This window comes from Artemia sp. Qi Xiang Cuo, chromosome 7, assembly GCF_049724085.1.
Source record: "Artemia sp. Qi Xiang Cuo chromosome 7, ASM4972408v1, whole genome shotgun sequence".
Lineage (NCBI taxonomy): Eukaryota > Metazoa > Arthropoda > Branchiopoda > Anostraca > Artemiidae > Artemia > Artemia sp. Qi Xiang Cuo.
This window is the reverse complement of record NC_142800.1, coordinates 66,538,529-66,544,170: the sequence shown is the minus strand read 5'-3', so window position 1 is coordinate 66,544,170 and position 5,642 is coordinate 66,538,529.

Here is a 5,642-nt window from a genome sequence, read left to right as displayed (position 1 = left end):
GGGGGCACTGGGTGGGCGTTTGGGGGTCCGGGGGGACAGTTGGGAGCCTGGGGGACATTTAGGGACCGGTGGAGGGCCTTTGGGACCCCGTTGGTCCTTTGGGATGGGCCTTTGGATTCTTTGGGATTTGGGCCTTTGGGATGGTCCTTTGGATTTGGCTCGATGGGCCTTTGGGGGGGGGGGCCCGGGGATGGCCTTTGGAGGTCTGGGTGGGCCTTTGGGGGTCTGGGTGGGCCTTTGGGGGCGCCGGTGGCCCTTTGGGAGCTTGGGGGCCTTTGAGGACCGGGGGCTTCCTTCGGGGTTGGGGTAGGAGGATTGGAACCCTTTGGGGTTGGGTTAGAGGACCTCAAAACATTGTTCAAATGAAACTTGTGTATTATAACGACCACAGAGTTTCACCATTAAATTCTCTTCTAAAATCTCTTCAAAAATCATCTTTTAAAATGTCTCTAACTGTTTCACCAAAATAGTTCCATAACCTGTCTAAAACAGTTTCGCCCAAATAATCCCTAAACGGAATTCAGTGTGTTCCTTTTGTTTTTGGCATCTCTGCGCTAATGCATTTCAAATTAATAAGAAACCTGATTCCCGCGCTAAAACAATTCATCGCTAAGATGTTTCTTGGAGAATTGTTTCCATGGCCTTTGGCTATTAATATCCTTTGGAGTTCGACCAAAAGAGTTGTTTCCGAGGCAAAGACATTAATGACTTGGATCTATTCCTGGAGAATCGTTTCTATGCGAAAATTTTTAAAGTCTGACAGATGATGTCATTGGTTGATTGATCTGTCAAGAAAGCGGAAATTAATGTGTTGTTTATAAGGGGAATTATTGATTCACGATATTTGAATTGAGGTCGACAGCACAGGTGTTTGACATTCGCTGAGAGCGTGCACTTACAACAACAACAAAATCGACCTTGACTTTCGCTGAGAGCGTGCACTTACAACAACAACAACATCGACCTTGGAAATTTAGGTCATTGACCCCATTAACAACGTGTTCTCCCTAATGACTCTATGCCCATATATGGTGTGCTGTTCGGACCTTTATAGTCATTTCTACTAACCACCACCAATAAAATACAATTGACGTAACTAATTCACGTAGGGAAAAAAAGCTATTAGATTTACTTCAGTGAGAACACCAGAGCAACTGAACCTACCTTCACAATGTGAAAATATCCCCGCATAAAATAACCGCTCCCCTACCGAAAATACTTCCCTCGAAAAAATATCTGGATACTTCCCAATAACCAATAAAATATGTAATGAATAAGAAAATTTCAAAGCTTGTAACCATTTCGTGTAAAATTTACTCTGAAAAGTTCATCTCCAGAAACTAGCTTCCCAGTGTGAAATTCTCCCCGTATAAAATAACCGCTCCCCTATCGAAAATACTCCCTTCAAAAAAATATCTGGATAATTCCCAATACCCAAAAAATATATAAACAGTAGGAAAACTTCAAAGCTTGTAGCCGTTTCCCCATGGGTGTCGTGGGGTCAAGTCATCTTAAAAAACGTATCTATTAAATCTTTCGACTATTTTAAACCAAAATTGGTTATCTCAATTCTTGTGTCGAAAGACTTCGGTGAAAGAATTGGCGTGGGAGAAAAATCCCCCCCCCCCTCCCTAAATTTTTTTTCAGACAATTCAGCGTGAAAAATTCTCCTTGGCATGCTTACATTTGAAAAAGACTTCAATTTCTAATAGGTTTATCGATCACTCTGGAAATGCCCCCTTCCATTGCAATTTTTCCTGGAAACCGAAACACACAGAAAATAACACCCGGATACCCGGATAATTCCCCTGGAACATCTCCACATGCAAAATTGATTTGGAAAAGATAATGTAAAACAGTTAACAAGAATTTCGTATAGGGATTCTGTCAAATCTCTCCGGGGTAAAATGTCACCTAGAAAATTCGCCCCCCCCGGATATCTATCTCCCCAAGAAAAATTCTCCTTATGGAGAAGCACCCTAATCACAAATACACCCCCCCTCCCGAAAATGTCTGAATACTTCGCAATAACAAATACTATGTGAGTAGGAAGGCCTCTCTAATTACGAAACTAACACAAATAATGCAAGATAACGCACCTTTTTCTGGGCCAATCAGAGAGCTAGAATACTAAGCTAAGTGACTTCAGACCTGGATTCTAGGAATTTTAGCATGGAATTGCGTAATAGGCCCAAGAGGTCTTAGCAACCGCTCATAGCCACCACAACTAATATAAGGAAGGATTTTTAGTATAGTTGTTATTAGTGTGAGAATAGAATTCAAGGAGAGAGAAAAGTTTGACTTTACTCGTTTATTTATTTGTCAAGATATATATTTGCAATAATGAGTGGTATGTTTACGCTATTAGAAGTTGATAGTAGAGCTGGTAACAGCAGCAAAGATACAAGAGTACTAAACATTGCAGTAAAAATCAAAAATGGATTTCGACTTTGTCTTGAATGGGATGAAGTGTATACAAGATACGTGATATCTCTGAGTAAATTTAAATTCGAGAACCAATTATGCTTCGCTACGAAAGTCGATATAGTACATATACATAGACTTCAAAGTGCTTTAAATGCAATACTGAAGCATATTGAGGACAATACGTTATATCAGTAATTGTATATGTAGTATATTATTGTTGCAATTATGTTCAAACACATAAAATTGTTTCGGAATTGAAAATGTTCTCTTTCTGTTAGATTTTTTTTTAAGTAGGTTATCGAATATTTTTGAAGTAGAATGAATCGTAGTTATTCTAGAGTCAGCAGTGAGCGTGTTAGCATTGAAAAATCAATGAATTTGAGAAAGAGAGAATTATATCGAATCTTGTGATTATGGAAAAACGTTTGATTCTAGATGACGATTTTCTCGAGTTAACTCTTGAGCGGAAAATATTTTCTCAAAGAACACTTGACAATATAATGAGGAATGATTCTCCGTTGTTGGACTATTATATGCAGCTTTTTTGACGTAACTCAAACGCTTTTACTCAATTCATTGACATATTAATTGAACAAAGCAAAATAATGTCGTGGATTTACTTTTGAATTTATTGCCATTGGTTATATGTAGAGGATACTCCCTTCAAAACTGACTATGTAATGTCACATAATTACTCCTCTCTCCCTGTCCCACTCTTTCCCCCTCTGAATTGATAAAACTTAGATCAGTTTAATTTTACCAGTAAGAGAGTTGACCCTAAAAACCAAAAACAAAAAAAAAAGTTCTATACATGTCCACTATGTATGTATACTCTTGGCAGTTGGTCATCATGTGAGAATTGTACAATTATTCATCAGTATAATGAAAAGGGCAAATTATGCAATCCATGTAATTTACATAGAGAATATGTAGTACAAATTAAAGGATGTAATTCATGTCATGAAGAGATTTGTGACTCTTACCCTAGATGGCAACTATGCTCCAATTGTCACTATGTTAAACATGATCAGTGGGAGAATAATTATCCTGGTATGATCTGAATGAACTCTAAACGAGATTTTAGTTTATTTCTACGAGATTGGTATCGTCGTGGTTTTAAATTATTTTGGGAGGAAGAATAAGTTCTATGATTCAACTATTGGAATAACAAGACAATTTGGTTTCTACGTCATCGTTGTTACGACACTGCCTATTATGACTATAAAGCTAGTGATTTTTATTTGGCTGTTACAGAATGTGATTCACCATTTGAAAACGCTGTATGTGATATTGCGTCCAATAGGCAAATTTAAACATGTGAATTTCACAATATGAGTGCAAATAGTATCATTGACTATACAAAGAGATATGATAAGAGTGAAGTTACATTGTACTGTACAAAACGTGACCCTGACTTTGCAGCCAATCAAGATCAATATACAGTGAATTCAAATAATCTGCCGGCATTAATGGTTCTTGACAGTTGCCTATACACCGAAGAAGAAATCTAAAGTGAAAAATAAAGACATTGTTGTATACATTTTTTTATTACTGCACAAAATAACATACATGTTTAAAATAATTTACTCGTAGGGCATTAAAATCAATATTATACAGGTCTGAGAGCATATTTTCCATCAAAAAGTCGTTCAGACATGGAATGTCTACGTAAATGTTGAGGAACTGCTTGTAAGTATAACCACGACATCTGAAGACGAAATATAATAGCGTATGAAAACAGCAACTTTTAGTCGTTAGATCCTGCACTCTCTTCTGGTTTTGAATAGTAGTTTTCCCGCTGCTTTCAATATAGTTGTTGATGTGTGGAGTGTAGAATGTATAGGGTAGGCCGAGAGGATAAAAAAATTCAATCCTCTTCATTGTTTGAAAGATGCACAACCAATGCCTGGTATTCACGATCGACGGACTGCTATTAACAATAATTAGGGTATCGTTTGCACTTTGAGTTTTTCCAAGAAAGTCCGATCGTAAACAAAAGGATCTATATTTGGACATGTAGGGGTCCATATTAGATACACTGATTATTTGACTAGTGTTCATGGTGCAAGGTCTAGTCGATCACTGCCTTCGGGAGTGATTTACCAATAGGTTACAAATTGATTTAACGAGATTAGTGGGATACTCTCAGGTAATGGGTCGGCAAATTTGCACTCTCAACGCACACTCCCCGTTCGTACTATACTCATATCTTGAGTGCCAGACAAGTTTAGTACAATGATACCATGTGTTTTAGCGAACATTTCTTCGGTTATACCATTTTCAAATAGTTGTGAATCATGATCTAGGGTTTGCATTGTCAACTCATACAATCTCATATATGATTTGTTAAAAGATAGATTGTAGAGTGGGATTCCATTTACTTTACATACAAGAGATGAAACCACAGACATCTCAAATCTAAGTGGGTAACCAGTCCACAAACCGATTGCACTAGCATTTCTCAAAAATACCAATGCTAATTTTGATAGAATTTCGCCATTGATATAGGATGAGTCGATGAATGTGTATAAGCTTGTGGCAATATGACGTTGATTGGTGACTGTATGAGGAACAAGTAGTTTAATATTATTTCAACTGGCTCTCAGTTTTTCAACTGCCAAAGCAACAGAACTCATAACATGCTGCTTTCGTACATGTAGTATATTGCTGGGATGAGAGAGAGAGTTACATCAGAATTGGCAGGAAATTCCTTTCGTAAAATGAAATTGGATGGAGTAAGCGCAATTTTATATCCACTTTAATATTTGGTGGTAGCCATTGGGGTATTTTAAATATCTCATGACATATTTTACCGAATAGATGTAATTCACTATTTGTTGCATTTTAAGTGCATCTGTACTAACAGTATCTGTAATATATTCATATCCATTGGAGGAGCCTCACAAAACCTTGTATGAATTTGGTGTCATCAACAGGAATTTTATATGGCTTGTATAGTTTGAGAGGTTGTTGCTAGTACTCACCAGTATTCCATTTATGTAGATACCGATTTGTAGAAATAAATTATTTAATATACCGTTTTCATATGATATTCCATCAGCAAAAATTGGCACTCCATTGTCAGATTTCTTTACTATCATATGTAAATCTATAAATGTCGAAGACATGTCCATAAAGTAGTCTTCATTGGAATAAATTTGAAAGGGGATGTTATCAGAGCGCGCTTGTTGTGGACAGAATTGTTCATAGTAACC